We start from the raw sequence: 20,241 nt of genomic DNA, 5'->3' as shown, positions 1-20,241 counted from the left end.
AGTGAGCTCTGATGGCTGTTCACAGAGGCTTCACTCCCCACAACCCTAAACTCTCCAAAGCAGATGCAAAATTAGGATGAGTAGATGTGATGATTCATAAGTGACTCACACATTGGTAACTTCATCAAAAAACTGAAAACATGTGCTGTCAGTGAGCAACTGTTTATAGTTGTGGTGCCACATACTGTATTATGTTTGCCTGTGAAGTTCTTGTCCTGTCATTAATGTCTATATTGTGAAAGGTCATTTACAGTCAGATAATTCAGGCATATATCTTTAGGGCAAAGGTGCCCTTATTGTGGTAGATCGTCTCCTAAACAAATTGCTATAAGTTACCAGAATTTCCACCTTATCCAATTTTAAAACAGGAAGTGGCAGCTTAAAAGGAGAGAAGAAAACAGAGAAGAAGACAACATTAGGGACGAAACTTTGCCACCCATAACTTGTACATTCAACCACGTCTAAAGGATTATGAATTACAAAGGTAAGGAGCATGCCAGGCTTTTATTACTGTACAACAGTCATCAGCATGGATTTCATCTAGGCAGAAGTAATTTTCTGCATTTACCAGGTCATTTCTGGTCCAGATTGAATTGATTCATTCTTCAATTTGGAATTAGTAAGACTTTTTCTTCTGTACATTGAGCTGAAAACAGTTCACCTTCATTACACATTTTAATTCATTTTGATTATTGCATCCATTTCTCTGCCGGCTTCGGCTATTTCCACAATGTTGCAATGTTTAATTTACTGTTTAGTGTATATTCACATTCTGTTCTTTTAATAAAACAACGTCAGTATCATTTAAATTCTAGAGGCATGTCATTGAATTCATAATGTGAGTAAAATGATGTATGTGTGTTTGTGGATAAAGGTATCATTTATTGTTGGTCTTTTCTAATCTTATATTTTACATATCACTCCTGAAACAGGATCATCATACAGAGTAGTAGGTGAAAGCAGTGACGTGTGGTGAGGTTCATGGCTGGTGAGGCACTGAGGCCTTCAGAGTCAGATTTACAAATATATAATCCCAAAAGAGTAGTTTATTCACTATTCAGTTGGCAGCATGCACATTGACTGCTGGTTATGTTTCATATCTCATCAGCATTCTTTACACACACATAGGTAAGATACATATCTTGGCTAAGAAAGAACGATACATTTATAGCGGCGAGAGAGAGAGTGGAGAGAGTGCATTTGCTCCGCACCCTCCATGTCTTCTAAATTTATATTTGCAATTCCACAATTCATACTCATTCAATACAAATGAAAGTATAGAGGGGTGTACAAAAAAAAAAGGGATTTCAATTTTAACCTTAATTGAAATATTTAGTTGTTTTTAAAAGCTTTGAATTCTGATGATTTAATCAATTTTAATACAGACTGTTCAACAAAAGGATAAAAAGAAAAAAATAATATTTTATTTAAGGTCAAAATTTAGTTTTTAAATATTGGATTTTTTTTCTTAGTCTGATCCCAGTTTTTATTAAATTAAGAACTGTTTATGGTCTTACCTTTTATTTGTAAATGAAGTCCATGCGGTTACCCTTCTCGACGAAAATCTCCGTCACTTTCTTATAAAATCCCTCCTTATTTTCCTTTAGTTTTAAAAGTCTTAATCTTCCATTTTTGCATTTTTGGAACAAAAAATAAAAATAAATGGGCTGCTGCAGTGCACTTCACTTTCTGATATCGCTGACTTATTGGCACTGAGAGCCTCTGTGTAGAAGAACAGCAGCAATGAGCATCTGTTGGGCACACATACGCCTCCTTCAGTGTGCCACGGTACTGTCTGCCTCACCTTCTGCCTTTTCACTGCAGTTTTATCTTCAATCAGCAAGACTAAATATGTCACACACATTCATTAAAGATATTAGCCAGACTGTGGAAAGTCAGGGTGTATGATAAACGTGTCTACAAACATTATATTGGTCAGTGTGAGGTGAGTTGAGGCTCGTTGCTGCCGCACCTCACATTTCTCCCCTGTATTTAAACAGGAATTGTGCAAATTCAGAGATGTTGACTATAAAAATGATCACAATTATTGGAATCATACAGAAAACAAATTTATAGCACAGACCAGTGGACAAATATATTTTATATTGTCATTATTAGCCTCCCCTGACTGCACATCCCTGGGTAAAAGCATGAAACATATTTTAGAGATTTGAGCAGAGTCTGAATAAGGATTTTATGGGTAGAAAGCCAAATGAATGAAATCACCTGAGGAATATCTGGTACAAGTTAGGGCAACGACTCTTCTATTTTCTGCCTCCCAAAATCAACATAACTCTTTTTGATTCCATCAAAATTAAATTGACTTCCTTGCTACCAGGAATCAGATACTAACAGAATCTTCACATATATATAATACACCCCCAGGTCTGTATTATTAATGTTAGTTTTTTCTGTATTGACAGTAAACAATTTTAAAGATTCAGCATTTTACAACTCAGTACATGAAAATAAAGTATACTACAGCTAAATGCATTAAATCAGGATTTATTTCTTTTTTGGATTAAAATTTACTTTGTAATAAAATGCTAATATCTTTGTGTAAGTGTATGCCTGGTCTCTCCAAGCAATCTGATTGGCCAGTTTGGCTTTGGTGACTCATAGATGATTGCGCATACTGTATATAAGAGTGTATGACATTCAATTTCCAATTGTGCTAACTTTTATTTTCACAAAAAAGCAGTTCAAATGAAACATTTCAATGACAACAAAGTGAATAATGTACCGAATGATCGGGTTGCTCAGTACTAATGAGATGTATCCCTAGTCACCTTCAAAGATGATACGTATCCTCAAGAATATGAATGATGTTTTTATAGCAGGTAATGAGGGACTGTCTACCATTGCTATTTGCCAGAAAGAAGCAATCAAGAGGCAACTAAGGTGCCTTGAAATGACAGAGTCTAAAAAGCAAGTTTTACTGAAATGCAATCAACAGTGGAAGCAGCGGGCAAGACAGGTTTATACACACAAGGATACCAAAGGATGGTGTAGGAGGAACTCTGTGAGTCACCTTCATGGGAAGTGCTCACAAGAAAGCAAATTATGTCTTCATAGCAGGTAATGGGAGGCCTGTCTACCACTGGTGGCAGTCAAAAAGTGGACAGGAAGCAAGCAAACTGCCTTGAAATGACAGAGTCTGAGAAGCAGGCTTTGCGGAAATATGATGGAGAGTGGAAGCACTGAAGAAAAGCGGTTCAGACACACTTGTATACTGAGGAAAGGCATAGGAAGATTGCTAAAGGTACACATACTTACAATCAAATATTTTTACATTTATTCTATTATCTGTCTTCAACAGGTAAAGTAGCTGGTTTTAAATATGAAACCTTAATACGCTGAGAAAGCCTTCTCTGAAAAAATGTTATATTTTATTGTATCACTAGGTTCAGAATTTTGTTGCGGGATATTAGAATGTAGTTGCAGTTCACTCACTGGAAAGCATTGTTTAAAGTTTCCAAAACTCTAAAATCTGCACTACTGTTTTGAACTGCTCAGCTCAAAAACTAAATCAGAAAATGTAATTTTCCATTAAAAGAAGGGTATTTTTAAATGCATTTTCCTAGACAAAATTTCATTTGATAATAATAAAGGCAAATACTGTTTCTTGCATTTGGGTCATGACCCTAATTATGCTTAGAACTGAAGACTATAATCATTTCCCTTACCAATCTACATGAGAACATTTCATGAAAATTAAGGTCAGCTGCTCACGCAATTCATAACATAACACTTGAATTGCCAAAGGTAATGTAACAGCAGTAGTGGAAACATCATCTATAAGTACTAAGTAAGCATTCTTTTAAGAATATTACTAGAAACTGTTTTTTTTTTTTGCAAATGAAGCCCTTTCATGGTGACTCCTTGGACACAGCATCAAAACAAACAGGCCTTAAAATTAATAAAAAGTAAAACCAAGTATATGATAACATTGAGAAGTAATAAGTGAGAAGTTGGAGAGTCGGGGACTTGCAGAATGGATAGAATATGTTTGAAAAGGTGAACAGTTTTAAATACTTTTAAATAATAATAACCAATAATAATTAAATAAAAAACTGAAGGCCAGAATCATTGCAGGCTACCCCTTTACTCTGCCCCACTCAAAATAATCATATGTGAAATTTAAAAGTAAAATTACATAAAACTGTCATTATACCAGTGGTTGTGTAGGCAGAGTAGACTCAAGCGTACAATGCTCCCCTAGACAGAACTGTTTGCAAATGCTCAAAAAGATATATTAAAAAGAGAGTCCATCTTTTAGATACACGTATTGGGGATCCCCCATGGAGATCATCGGCCCTGCAATCACACATGAAATTGCCTAGTCAGGTCCTCATTGGAGATAGGCCCCCTCACAATTGCATATGAAATGACATTTTGGTGCCTTACTTGGCCTATGCCTAGAGCCAGCCCTGAGTGTATGCATCACAGACATGGAAACACTTAATAAAACTATTAAAAGTATATCAAAAAATACAGAGAACGACTGAGATTTACATTTAACATTTTGGCTTAGGCTTTATTTGTTTTTTTTAGGCTTCTGACACTCTTGCTACAATTCTCTACTGATGTCCTTCTCTCATATTCTGGGCTGAGTTTATTACAACCTATGTTAAACATTTTCACATTGGCTAGTTATTATTTATGATACCTCTTTTGATTCTATCAGCATTCAATGCCTTGATAAACCTTTCAACCTTTCCAGGTCACTTCTTGATATATTCAATTGAAAAAAACTTCCTAGTATTTCATTACACTGAGTGGTCTTTTTTATCTTTTATTGAATTTATTAAAAGCATGTAATGTTTCATACAATCAAGTCAAACTTAACAGAACTAAATGCAAAAATTCAACCCCGACCCATGAGAAAGAGAGGAAGACCAACAGCCACAGTAAAACTTTGAAAGTAGTAAAGAAGGAAATAAGTCCTTCTCCCCAGTATAAATGCTTATTCTAAAACCTTATTGATTAGATCCTGCCAGGCTTTAAAAAAGTATTGAACAGACCCTCTAAATGAGAATTAGATTTTTTACAATTTCAAATAGTATATAACATCAGTTACCCACTGACTTAAAAGAGATGGGCTAGGATCCTTCCAATTGAGCAAGATAAGTCTGCGTGCTAATAGTGAACAGTTTGTTTGTCCTTCTCCACCTTAAGTTCTTTAAGCTGGGAGTACAGCAAACACAACTGTCAATGGATTAGGACTGATTGTGACTCCAAGGCTGTCTGATAGGCATTTAAAAAGTTTGGTTCAGAATGATGTTAATTTGGTGCAGGCCCGAAACATGTGGAACTTGATTGCTACGTTTGCAGGTTGGATTTTGCCCTGGAAACATCTTGGACAATTTTAAACAAGACAGATGTGCTTGATAAAAGATTTCAAGTTGAATAACTGAATGGTTTGACCAATTTGGGGTTTACAAATCAATAGATGTTTAATTTCTGCCAGGTTTCCTCCACTGGATGGTGTCCAAATTCCTATTTGACATGCTTTTATCATTTCTGATTCTTTTACTTATATTAATAGTGTTACTTGTGTTAATTATATGCATTATTTTGTGTTTCTGATAAGTTTTATGCATTAGGTACTTTCTGCTTATCTATGTTTGTTCTGTTCTATCCCTTTTGGGGGGTGGGGGGGTCACTTGCTCATCACAATAAACAAATTTTGCTAAAAAAGAGGAATAAAACCCACAGTCCCCTTGCGGCATTGAGTTGTCTGGTGTTTATTGCTTCTTTTCTAATAATGGATTTTTTCTGGATGTTTTCTCTATGTGGTGTGTCTTTTGACAATTTTTGGAATTTGTGTATTGAGACTTATCTTTTTGGATTGCCTTGTTACTCTAGAAAACTCCTTTTGCATTGATCTGTTATTAATTCTGCATGGTGTAATCTTCTGAGGTAATTCATTAACTTTTTTTTTTAGAATATATTGTGTAAAGCACCCATACTTGTCTTCAAGTAGAAATTTGTAGAAGTACAAATGTACCAGAGGTGTACCACTAGAAAGTAACCTAATTATTGTAATGAGGTAATTACAGTATAAAAGTAATAGTACAGTATAAAACATTTACAATTCACACAGTAGTCTGGAAATGAATTGACAAAGATCTGAGGAAAATCACATTGAGATTAGTAGGAATAAATAATTAGTGTGACACTTGCTTTACATTGTCCAAATCCACTATCAGCAAACACAAAGATCAGTAACAGATCCGTTTGTCAAGAAGACTTCGTTAATGGGATGTTTTACTGTTATAATGGAGCCATTAAGAGTATTGCAAGTTAATTCCGAAGACATAGTATACAGTTCTTCCTGTACTTCCCATGTGATGTTTAGTACTTTATAAAAATTCCTTCCCAAAGTGTTTCACTGTTTGAAAGACCAATCTTCAGTCTGCCTTTCTTGTATATTAGAAGCAGAATATTTAGAGTAAATGAGGATGGGGCAGCCTGATCTGCCTATCTTGTCACTGGCACCCTTAACCTGGATATGGAGTAAAAGTGAGGTTTTCTGCAGCCTTCTTTGGGTTCAATAATCTCAACAGCACAACCCAGGGATACTTAAAAAAGTGTCAAAAAGACACTAATCTGTAACTTTAAAAGCAGGCTGGTGAAGTGCTTGCCATTGCTGTGGCTAAAAATATACATATTTTATGTTTTTTTCTTGTGTAGAAACTGTTTGAGGTTTTTGAGACTGGATAAACGTCTTGATAGTTAGCTTATTTAACAAGTAGTGCACAGTCCATTTTTGTTTTGTCTTTCTGCTTTTGACTTCTGATTCTTGTTTTGCTTGCCTGGTCATTTGAAAATTTTGGTCCTGGCCTGGTTTCCACTTCACTACAATTCTTGGCTTATATTTTTCCTTTCTCATTATCTTCGAACACCTTGGGTCTCAAAACACTGTCTTGCAGGTCCAAAGATGTAACTTCAGTTTTCCAGCTCAACCTCCAATTGCATTTTACTTTACTTACTTACTTTGACATCTATTGTCAGGCAAAATAGTTGCTAGGAATTTCTCTCAAGTTCAAATTTGGTTTTCTCCACATTTTTCAGTTTCATACCAAATCCACAATATGAATGTGATGGGTTATTTCACAACTCTACAAAGTGATCCTAGAGGTACAGTATGTGTGAGTGCTCCTTGTGAAAGACTACTAATTCTTCCACTTTTGTTTCCTGTCTTGCAACCAGAGCTACTGAGACAGACTCAACCAAAGCATGTTCTGAAAATGCATCGATGAATAGATGATGGATGTTAATAGCAATTTATTTGAATAAAATTCTGACTTTACTTGAGGACACTGGCAGAAATAAAGAAAATGTGTATTCATGGAAAGCACAACTTACTTTGATACATAAAGGGTTATAAAAATATGGAACAAATTATCAAGTCATATGGTGGAAGTGCACACCCTCACAACTTTTAAAAATGTCTGTATAACAAGGTCAAATGCAGATTTATTGTCATATGTACAGGAAACAATAAAATTATTACTTGCCTGTCTCCCACAGACTAACAGTAATACATCACCAAATGAAACAACTGTCTAATAAAAGGTTCCCTGATAGACAAACCAAAATGGAAAACGCATGAAAGCAGGATATATTTGAAACAAAAATCTCATAAGCTGAAGAAGCAAAGTAAAAATAAAAAAAAATAGTGCAAAGAATATAATAGCATGGAACACACATGTCTCAGAAGAGCTAATAATGACTTCTGGACTTTGCTGGTAGGAGTATTGTGCTAATTATTATAATGGAATACGAGCTGCTAACGTGGGGGAAAACAGTTCCATAATTAATATTGGAAAACGGTTTATTTTTCACTTGGATTTGCAGTGCATTATTTATAACTAGTAAAATACCAGCTTCATGGAGAAGTAGTGTGTTAAAGAAGCAATGAAAAGAAAAGGAAACATTTTGAAAATAACGTAACCTGATTGTCAATGTAATTGTTTTGTCACTGTTGTGAGTGATGAGTGTTGTTGTCATATATATATATATATATATATATATATATATATATATATATATATATATACACACACACACATAAACATATATATATATACATATCTATACATATACACATATATACATACATACACACACATATATACACACAAATATACATATATATATATATACACACAAACATATACACATATATAAACATATATATATATATACATATACATATCTACATATATACACAGTGCCTTCTGCACCGATTCCCCCAAAGTCCAGGGCCCACAGTCTCTTGTGCCTTCCTGGCCGCCTCCTGTCCTCACTCTCCAGCTCAGTCCTTCTTCCTCCCGACTTCCACCAATCACTGGAGGGAGGCGGCCCCTTAAATAATGCCCCGGATGAGCCCCAGGTGCTTCTGCCTCTAGCCACGCCCTAAGCGTGGCGGAAGTGTCGGCTGTCTTCCTGGCAGCTCTCCGGGTGCCACACAAGTCTTCCCCGGCACTTCCTGGTGTGGCGGAAGTGCGGGCTCCCGGGATAATTAGGCACCGGGCGCCGCCTGGCGTGGCACGGGTCCCTACAGGCTGGGCTTCAAAGCCCTGTACCGAGGCCTGCCTAACCAGGACGGACGCCTCACTCCGTCTGGAGGAGGCACTCGCCCTCCTCCGGTCCTCCAAGCGTCCGGCGGGCTCCAGCCCCAACCGGCAACCGCCGGGATAAACCCGGCATTGGGCGCCGCCTGGCGTGACCACGGGCCCCTACAGGGAAGGGCTTCCATGCCCTCAACCCGTGGCCCCAACAGAACCAGGACGGGCGCCCCTGCGGTCTGGAGGAGGCACAAGCCCTCCTCCACGTCCTCCCTAAGCGTCCCGGCGGGCTCCAGCCCGGCGGGCAACACACACAACTATTTACGTATCAGTGCAATACGCTGTTTGTTAAAGCAGTTGACTCCCCGCTCTTACGTGCAATAACAAATCAAATCATTCAGTTGTCTTTGCTCATATGTCATTTTAGAGCTGGACGCCTGGCATCTTTTTTTGGCCACAAGTTCGTTTCTGTTTGCTGTGAGGTTCTGTGTTGTGGAGATTCTCAGGATGGATTGCAGGTGCTCATCAGTGAGGCGACTCCTGTGTGCTGTTTTGTTAGTCTTTATCACTGAGAAGAGCTTCTCACACAGATATGTGCTACCAAACATGCACAAGGTTCGAGCCGCATGTAGACGGACTTTTTTTGTTCTTCAAAGTCACCAAAGCGCCGTGCAAACTCAGTGCGCAATAACTGTAGTAAGCGGTAAGTGTTGGCAAGGCAGCTGAAGCGCTGCATTATGGGATCTGTAGTTTATTGTGTTACCAGCGCTTCATATACCGGCTTTAATAACAATAATACAGTATATAAAATGATCTCGCATGCGGATATAATTACACGGGCGGATGTGGCCCTTGACCTTGAGTTTGACACATATGGACTAAATAGAACTTGAAAAGATATATTTTTTCAAATGTGATCGCGCAATTCAGATAGAGTTGACGCCAAGACTACAGCCTGCATGCCTCAATGAGTCATCCTCCCGTCGCTCTTACTTTTTTATCGTTCATCTAATGAATACACTGAGTATGGCTTTACCAAAACAATCATTGATGGCGAATAAAGTATCCATTATTCGAGTATGTAGAGCGGGATATATGTATATACATATATATATACCCGCGTATCGCAGCGGAGAGTAGTGTGTTAAAAAAGGTAGAAAAAGAAAAGGGAACATTTTAAAAATAGCGTAACATGACTGTCAATATACAGTATTTGTTTTGTGAGTGTTACTGAGTGTTGCTGTCATCAAGGATTTGATTATCATTATTTCTTTCAATCAGGTTCGTATTTGTAGGATGTGTTGTGTTCAAGTTACATTCCGTGTTTGTCAATCGTTGTAAAGATGACAGGTTTCATTCATCGATTCGTTTCTTACTGCATCAATAAACAGCTCGTCTTCTTCTTTATCTGAGACCTGAAACCCCCCGGGGAAAAAACCCCCCGGGGTTTTTTTACAACCTTTTTTTCTTCCCTTTTAGGGCCCCAATTTTTAACTTTTTTTCACCGTGTTTTTTTTGTTTCCACCCGTAGCGGGCCCCCCTTTATTGGGGTATGGGTTACTATCGTCTTGATATTAGCTATTTACTTGCACGTACTTTCTGCTTTTGACTTCTGATTCTTGTTTTGCTTGCCTGGTCATTTGAAAATTTTGGTCCTGGCCTGGTTTCCACTTCACTACAATTCTTGGCTTATATTTTTCCTTTCTCATTATCTTCGAACACCTTGGGTCTCAAAACACTGTCTTGCAGGTCCAAAGATGTAACTTCAGTTTTCCAGCTCAACCTCCAATTGCATTTTACTTTACTTACTTACTTTGACATCTATTGTCAGGCAAAATAGTTGCTAGGAATTTCTCTCAAGTTCAAATTTGGTTTTCTCCACATTTTTCAGTTTCATACCAAATCCACAATATGAATGTGATGGGTTATTTCACAACTCTACAAAGTGATCCTAGAGGTACAGTATGTGTGAGTGCTCCTTGTGAAAGACTACTAATTCTTCCACTTTTGTTTCCTGTCTTGCAACCAGAGCTACTGAGACAGACTCAACCAAAGCATGTTCTGAAAATGCATCGATGAATAGATGATGGATGTTAATAGCAATTTATTTGAATAAAATTCTGACTTTACTTGAGGACACTGGCAGAAATAAAGAAAATGTGTATTCATGGAAAGCACAACTTACTTTGATACATAAAGGGTTATAAAAATATGGAACAAATTATCAAGTCATATGGTGGAAGTGCACACCCTCACAACTTTTAAAAATGTCTGTATAACAAGGTCAAATGCAGATTTATTGTCATATGTACAGGAAACAATAAAATTATTACTTGCCTGTCTCCCACAGACTAACAGTAATACATCACCAAATGAAACAACTGTCTAATAAAAGGTTCCCTGATAGACAAACCAAAATGGAAAACGCATGAAAGCAGGATATATTTGAAACAAAAATCTCATAAGCTGAAGAAGCAAAGTAAAAATAAAAAAAAAAATAGTGCAAAGAATATAATAGCATGGAACACACATGTCTCAGAAGAGCTAATAATGACTTCTGGACTTTGCTGGTAGGAGTATTGTGCTAATTATTATAATGGAATACGAGCTGCTAACGTGGGGGAAAACAGTTCCATAATTAATATTGGAAAACGGTTTATTTTTCACTTGGATTTGCAGTGCATTATTTATAACTAGCAAAATACCCGCGCTTCGCAGCGGAGAAGTAGTGTGTTAAAGAAGCAATGAAAAGAAAAGGAAACATTTTGAAAATAACGTAACCTGATTGTCAATGTAATTGTTTTGTCACTGTTGTGAGTGATGAGTGTTGTTGTCATATATATATATATATATATATATATATATATATATATATATATTACACACACACACATAAACATATATATATATACATATCTATACATATACACATATATACACACACAGCTATTTCGTATCAGTGCAATACGCTGTTTGTTAAAACGTTGACTCGCTCTTACGTGCAATAACAAATCAAATCATTCAGTTGTCTTTGCTCATATGTCATTTTAGAGCTGGACGCCTGGCATCTTTTTTGGCCACAAGTTTGTTTCTGTTTGGTGTGAGGTTCTGTGTTGTGGAGATTCTCAGGATGGATTGCAGGTGCTCATCAGTGAGGCTACTCCTGTGTGCTGTTTTGTTAGTCTTTATCACTGAGAAGAGCTTCTCACACAGATATGTGCTACCAAACATGCACAAGGTTCGAGCCGCATGTAGACGGACTTTTTTTGTTCCTCAAAGTCACCAAAGCGCCATGCAAACTCAGTGCGCAATAACTGTAGTAAGCGGTAAGTGTTCGGCAAGGCAGCTGAAGCGCTGCATTATGGGATCTGTAGTTTATTGTGTTACCAGCGCTTCATATACCCGGGCTTTAATAACAATAATACAGTATATAAAATGATCTCGGGCCAGATATAATTACACCGGGCGGATGTGGCCCGCGCCTTGAGTTTGACACATATGGACTAAATAGAACTTGAAAAGATATATTTTTCAAATGTGATCGCGCAATTCAGATAGAGTTGACGCCAGCACTACAGCCTGCATGCCTCAATGAGTCATCCTCCCTCGCTCTTACTTTTTTACCGTTCATCTAATGAATACACTGAGTATGGCTTTACCAAAACAATCATTGATGGCGAATAAAGTATCCATTATTCGAGTATGTAGAGCGGGATATATATATATACATATATATATACCCGCGTATCAGCGAGAAGTAGTGTGTTAAAAAGGTAGAAAAAGAAAAGGGAACATTTTAAAAATAACGTAACATGACTGTCAATATACAGTATTTGTTTTGTGAGTGTTACTGAGTGTTGCTGTCATCAAGGATTTGATTATCATTATTTCTTTCAATCAGGTTCAGATTTGTAGGATGTGTTGTGTTCAAGTTACATTCCGTGTTTGTCAATCGTTGTAAAGATGACAGGTTTCATTCATCGATTCGTTTCTTACTGCATCAATAAACAGCTCGTCTTCTTCTTTATCTGAGACCTGACACACTGCATTTTTTTTACACTGTCTTCCTTTAGCGGGACATTGACTTTTTCCACTGTGTGCTTTGTTTCCATAGTAGCTGCATTTATATATGCATGCTTATCAGACGCTTCATATTTTTTGCTGCCTTTTCAATTGTGTAATTCGGTTTTTGTTCAGCGCTCTTTGGAACTGTTGCTTTTTATCTGTGCACTGCATCAGTTCACGTGAGCCACTCGGTGTACTTGCATCGAAGGTTCCCAGTTGTGCTGGTGCCATCTCGTGCTATGTCCATGGCTGTATTTAATGTTACCTTAGTCCTGGCACTTAAAACTTTCTCGCAGTTTCGCTGAGTTTGTGTCAAACACCACCCTGACCATCTCATCTTCCTCTCCATAAGCACAGTCCTTCATCCGTGAATATTTACCCGTGGCAGTTTGCTATTGATTGCCGCTGACGGACGGCCTTATATGGGCAGGCACTAAATTACAAACGCCAGCGGCAGCCTGTCTATGAACTTAATTTAAAGTGTAGGTTTACATCGTGCTTTGTTTCCAAGTAGCAGAACTCATGAATATGGTTGTATATGTCACTCGCTCGCTTCTTATTGTTTCGCTGCCTTCTCAATTATATAATGCATGTTTTCTTGAGCGCTTTTTTGAGGTCTTCCTGGTTTTCTATTTACTGCGTGATTTCGTGGGAGGCGTGATGATGTCACACGAAACTCCTCCCACGCGTTGAAGCTCATCTCCATACAGTAAATGGAGAAAACTGCTTCCAGTTATGACCATTACGCGTAGAATTTCAATATAAAACCTGCCCAACTTTTGTAAGGAAGCTGTAAGGAATGAACCTGCCAAATTTCAGCCTTCCACCCACACGGGAAGTTGGAGAATTAGTGATGAGTCAGTGAGTCAGTGAGTGAGTGAGTGAGTGAGTGAGTGAGGGCTTTGCCTTTTATTAGTATAGACTAGCAGAATACCCGCTTTGCAGCGGAGAAGTAGTGTGTTAAAGAAGTTATGAAAAAGAAAAGCAAACATTTTAAAAATAACGTAAGATGATTGTTAATGTAATTGTTTTGTCATTGATATGAGTGTTGTTGTCATATCTATCTATTTATATTATATATATATATATATAGCAAAATACCTCGATTGGCAGCAGAGAAGTAAAAGAAAAGGAAACATTTTAATAATAACGTAACATGATTGACAATGTAATTGTTTTGTCATTGTCGTGAGTGTTGCTGGCATATATATATATATATATATATATACATATACACACATACATATATATACATATACATATATACACATACTGTATATATACACACACACATATATACATACTGTATATACAACATATACATATCTACATATATACTGTATATACACATATATATACAAATCTACATATATATATCTACATATATATATATTAGGTGGGACTCGATTAAAAAATTAATCCAATTAATTAGAGGCTGTGTAAGAATTAATCTTGATTAATCGTATGTAATCGCACACGAAATTTGCCCCAAATCGCAAATGTTTTTTTTTTAATTTAAAACGGTTTTAGTGGGCTTACAGAATCAAATAATAGACATGGACATGAATATTGTAAACTGAAGCTGTTTTAATTTCTGAAAAAAGCTTTTAAACTGCATTTGAATTCAAAACAGAAACAAAAATATCATCCCTGGTTAAAATTGGGCAGACTTAAAAATAAAGTGGTAGTTTAAGTACATTTTCAGAATAGTATTGTCTTTAAATAATAATAACCAAAATTTCAACATAAAGTGCAGTTTTCTTCTTAAAAAATAAGTCAGAAACATAAAAGGTAATTTGACCAGCTTACTCTTTAAACTCTGAGTAACATTAGCCAAAATTATTTTGTACATTAGGCTAAAACAGTGTGATCATTGAACATTTTGTAATTAGATGTATTTAGAATTACTAACGGTCACGGAAGTCCAATGATCCCCAGTAAGAGCCACAAAGTCCGCTTTCTGTAATGCATCTAATTTTGCTTGCTTTTCAGTGTGCACAAAACCATGCTTTTATCAAGGCTTCGCTCGGGTAGTCGAAATGATCAGTCGTAGGAACGCGCTTTATTCCGACTCTAACATTTTTGTAGCTGTGATGTGTGCATCAGTGTAATGGATGTACCAGGAAATCATGCATTGACAAAAGTTCCCGCTTGCTTGGAATTGAAAGTGTGATTAAATGCGTTATTTTTAACGCTGTTATGGAGTACATGCATCAAGCTTCTCAGCTGTGCTTGTGCTAAGAAAGGGAAAATTTTAAAAATAACGTAACATGATTCTGCTAACCTAATATTTTTCATACGTCCCAAACCAAGGAGATGCGAAGGTAAAATGAATCGGTAGCGCATACATAGTCAGTACACCCTCTCGAATCGAACCTCGGTCGCGTTAGAGGCTTAAGACTCTACAATTAGCCACAGCGTGTGGCTTGTCTATGCTAAAGTATGTATTGTAGATCGGGTATATATATACATTTATATATATATACCCGTACGCAGTGGAGAAGTAGAAGTTATGAAAAGAAAAGGGAACATTTTAAAAATAACGTAACATGATTGTCAATATACAGTAATTGTTTTGTGAGTGTTATTGAATGTTGCTGTCATCAAGGATTTGATTATCATTATTTCTTTCAATCAGGCTCGTATTTGTAGGATGTGTTCAAGTTACATTCCGTGTTTGTCAATCGCTGTAAAGATAAGAGGTTTCATTCATCGATTAGTTCCTTACTGCATCAATAAACAGCTCGCCTTCCTTTTATCTGTGATGTGACAAACTGCATGCACGGGTTTTTTTTACACTGTCTTCCTTTAGCAGGACATTCACTTTTTCCACCGTGTGCTTTGTTTCCGCAGTAGCTGCACTTATGAATATGATTGTATGTATAAGACGCTTCATATTTTTTGCTGCCTTCTCAATTGTGTAATTCGGTTTTGTTCAGCACTCTTTGGAACTGTTGCTTTTTGTCTGTGCACTGCGTCAGTTTACGTGAGCCGCATCGCATCGGGTTCCCAGCTGTACTGGTGCCATCTCGTAATGTCAGCTAAGACCCGCACTTAAAAGTTTCTCTCGCAGTTTCAATGAGTTTGTGCCAAACACCACCCTGACCATCTCATCTTCCTCTGCATAAGTACAGTCCTTCACCCGTGAACATTTACCGGCAGTGTTTGTATTGGATTGCCGCTGATGGACGGCCTTATATGGGCAGGCACTAAATTACAAACGCTAGTGGCAGCCTGTCTATGAACTTAATTTAATATAAACTTACGGTTCACGCCGTGCTTTGTTTCCGCAGTAGCTGTACTTATGAATATGCTTGTATGCATCATTTGCTTCATAATGTTTTTCTGCCTTCTCAATTGTGAAATGGCGTTTTGTGCTTGGAGTTCTTCCTTGTTCTCTACGTACTTACGTAGGAGGCGTCATGATGTCACACGAAACTCCGCCCCCCACGGCCATCTCCAACTCAAGACTCCATTACATTATATGCGGAAAAATAGCTTCCAGTTATGACCCTTATGCGTAGAATTTCGAAATGAAACCTGCCCAACTTTTGTAAGTAAGCTGTAAGGAATAAGCCTGCCAAATTTCAGCCTTCTACCTACACGGGAAGTTGGTTAGTGATGAGTCAGTGAGTGAGTGAGTCAGTGAGTGAGTGAGTGAGGGCTTTGCCTTTTATTAGTATAGATGAATAGTTTTCTGGGCCGTATATTGTCATGATTTGGTATGATTTTGGGTGTTCAGATGTCGCTCTTATTTATTTCTGTCTTTAGATCCACTTCCAGCTTTGCTAGGGTTTAGTGGCCTCAGATGTTGTGACCCATGCGCAATCGACACGACTGGAGAAAAGGACGACTAAGAGTTCAAATCTTTAACCGATCGGTGGATACCAAAGCTCTAAAGAACTCAAAGTGTATCGCATGTTGACCAAAGTTTTTGGCTTCTGTTCTGAGCTTCTGTTTTGTTTTACTTTTGTCCTTTTTTTTCTTCGTTTTTTACACACATTTCCCAGTTTTGCTCCAGATGCATATCTGCTGGTTCACCAAGTCTTAAACATGTGAACACTTGTTGTGTTTGTGTAGATGTATATCATTGGTGTTTTTTTAGCACTTTCAGTTTATTTGAGCATTTTTCTAGAGTGATTGTATTGATATGCGCGTGGTGGGATGAAAAAATACACCTAGGCTTAGGTGTTGGCCTTATTTAATCCATGTCTCTCATTTTTAAAGCATAGTAGCACAATTGCTATGCAAATCTGTTTGTGAACTCTTCACCCCTGAAATGTTGTTCAATCCATGGGTAGAAAAGTAAGCTTGTTTTGTGGGGAATAATTTCTTCTTCCTTAGCATTAGATATTCTGAACAAAATGAGCAGCATATCCTCTTTAGTAAAACCCCTGTGTGCGTCCAGGTGTCCGTGTGTGTGTGTCTTCTGGTGAAGTGCGCATGTGCGGGGCCACACGGCATGTGTTCAGTCTCTCCTTGTGCATTCCCCGTGCAGAGAGAGAGAGAGAGACACAGGCGCGTGCGCGAGAGAGAGACACACACAGGCGTGTGAGACACACACAGACGTACGAGAGAGACACACACACAAAGGCACGTGAAAGAGAGAGACACACACACAGGCATTGTTGCAATGTTACTTTTCTTGGTTGTTTATTAAATTACGGATTTTTCAAATGTTAATTTTTTTCCCTGTGCTTAAAACTCATTAAAATAAAGTGTTTTTAGCGAGTAGCACTATAGCACAAACTCTTGCAGTGTTAGTTTTCTCTGTTGTTCAAGGTTTTCTCAGTGTTATTCAATGTTTTTACATTTAGTTTACTATTACACTATGCATTCTATGGTATAATTAACTATATTTGTGCTTAAAAACTTAAAAAATATATATTTACATACAGTCCGAACGGTCTGGAACAGATTAATTGTATTTACATACAATCCTATGGGGGAAATAACTTCGGTTCACGACCAAATCGGGTTTCGACCAGAGTTTTGGAACGAATTATGGTCGTGAACCGAGGTTCCATTGTATTACTGTCAGAGAAAATTACAGGCATTTTACGGAAATACAAAAAAGTATTACTGCGAGAAAAAATTAAAGGCACACAATACAGTGACGCATATTACAGCCACATACAAGGTCCCTTGCCATTTAATATAGACTGTTCCTACTAGTGTTTATGCACTACTGTTCTAGCGTCCGTTATTGTAACGGGTTTAATGTCTAGTTAAATAAATAAGGTAATAACAGGAACAACAGAATAATAGCTACATGTGTCCTTCCAAAAATTGAAAGGAACCAAGAAGAAATGAAAAAAGGAGAATGATATATGGGTAAAAGGATAAATCATTAGTTGCATTAAGTCCCTATGGTATCAGGTGTTAAGTTTAAATGTTCAGAATGCCTAACTGCACAAGAGATAATTACTGAAATTCTCTATTCTTAATAAGTGGTTTGACTGTTTCTAACACAGTAAATCTGAGATCTGACACTTTAAATGAAAACTGCATGACATGACAGGAAACTGGGTGTTGCAGCAATCCTGTATGTATTTTCAACTTTTAAATGCAATTGGTTTAACAGACATAATATTGGGGGCAGGGAGAGACTAACAAATTCAGCACAACTTCAGAACTGCAATCAGAATGATGTTTAATGAGTATTTTGCTTTGTGTGATCTCAGCGCAGCCATTCTTAAAACAACTGCAGCACACACATGGAACCCATGCTGGCTCTGTCAATGTAATAGTGTTGTACGAATTCTTTACCACAAAATCCTTTATATCCTTGTCACGTACAAAAAGAAAAGACAGAATGATCTTTAAAAGCAAAGCATAACTGAAAAAACTTCAGTGTTTAGTGCAATGAAGCTGTCAGAAAATTTACTATACGTGAATATGCTTTGTGGCCTTGAGAAGTGCTCGTGAGGGTCCCCAAATGCAAATAAAGCAAAGGAAGTCTAAAGTATAAAAAAAGGTTTTATTACAACAAAAAATAATAAAGAAGAAGAAAGCGGGATACAATGACAAGGAAACTAATAAAATGTATAGTCCTATGGGTCCAACTAACTGAGGTTAATACCCTATTTATTATCATAAAAGGTTTGATATAAATATTTTAGGAGCTCTGCAATACATATTTTTGACACTATTTTTAGACCTATTGGAGTTTTTCTTGATGTTGAATTGAAATATTTGACTATTTTTTACATTTATGGAAGTTTTGAGTTAGCTATTTTATTTTAACATCTTTTCATGCCACCATATTTGCTTTCCAATGGTAGCTACCTTAATGTATCTACTTTTTGTTTATTGCTAGATCAGTTGCTATGTCATGACTTCTCGAACTTATGACATATGACATCACGCAGGTAATAGTATAAAGGTCCACATCATGTGTTTCTGATTTGTCTCAGCATTTGGATTTTCTAGACTTACAATGTGTTAATTTCTTTGTATCGCTATTCTGGCTGTAACCTATGGTTTCTTTCGACTAAGATTTTTGATGTGTGTTTTGTAATTTCATCATTTAGAACTTTTTTGTACTTTGCAGTTTGACCTGATTTGGTTGCCTCACTTTCTATTCTGCCTTTTATTTTGCTGAACATTCATCTAATAGCATGGCCAGCCCAGTGGCCTTCCTTGAGGGATCTTGTCATTCTTCTCCTGCAATTTCTTTTTCTCCTACCAAGTGCAGTCTGCCAAAATTCCTCCCAAACTCTTACTTGACTTAGCAGGAGGGGCTTACGTCCCTGCATGTAACTACTTCCTTAAAGGAAGAACAACAATCACTTCCAGGATCAGGAAAGAGCTAGGGTACCCCTAGGATCATCCCGTCAGAAATCCTGCTAGTTGCAGCAAGTATCCTTGCAATCCCAAACCTTTTATTAAACGGAGAGGCAATTCCCCTGGACACCTGACTGTCATAATGGGAACAGGGAGACATATCTCTCTCTATATAAAATGTTAAGACATTCATCTCTTTGGTGTCTGTACACTTGGCTGGGCAGGAATGTCCAATGAATAAAGGCAAGTGGCCAGCATATGATAATAAGGCGTGCAGCGTATGTCCGTGTGTAAACGTTGTCCAGCATCTACAACAGGACTGGAATGTGCAACAAAGAAAGGCAAAAAGACATACAAAGAAACATGGCTGTAATGCATATCAAGCGAATAGTGGTTTGTAAATGCACGGCGCAATTCAAACAGATAGACTTACCATTGTACCATTAAGCCTGATTTATTAAATAGGCATTTTGCTATTCTAGTATTAGATAATACAGTATGCATCCCTGATACCACCTAACATAAAGGTTAGACTTCAGGCATACTTTCTATCATCAGTGTCCTGGAATTTCTCTGGTCCCCATGCACAGTATTGTGACATAGTGGTCCCTGTAGATAAAGATATGGGTAGTACACCTGCTACCTGGTATCTCACAGGCTGGCTCCTGTGTCATTGCAATTGCAGTACTGCCAGGCTTTAAAGCATTCATATCAGGTGTAGCTTGGGGTATAAATGATGGAGCCCTGTTCATGTAAAGAGCTTATTCAAATGCTATATTATTGTACCAAAATGAGTAGCCCCCTTCAAGGAAGA

General features: G+C 37.4%; 1 long non-coding RNA gene across 1 annotated transcript in view; it reads left to right on the top strand.

Moving 5' to 3' along the window:
* The first annotated feature begins 252 nt into the window (after positions 1 to 252).
* The window catches only part of LOC120516146, a 29,390-nt gene continuing 9,401 nt past the window's right edge, over positions 253 to 20,241 (top strand). The window contains exon 1 of the long non-coding RNA XR_005630796.1: positions 253 to 484. This is a non-coding gene — a long non-coding RNA (uncharacterized LOC120516146). The remainder of the gene's footprint in view (positions 485 to 20,241) is intronic.

Source organism: Polypterus senegalus, chromosome 15, assembly GCF_016835505.1.
Source record: "Polypterus senegalus isolate Bchr_013 chromosome 15, ASM1683550v1, whole genome shotgun sequence".
NCBI classification, from domain to species: Eukaryota; Metazoa; Chordata; class Cladistia; order Polypteriformes; family Polypteridae; genus Polypterus; species Polypterus senegalus.
The sequence above is the reverse complement of the archived record's forward strand: the minus strand, read 5'-3'. Positions and strand labels throughout refer to the sequence as shown.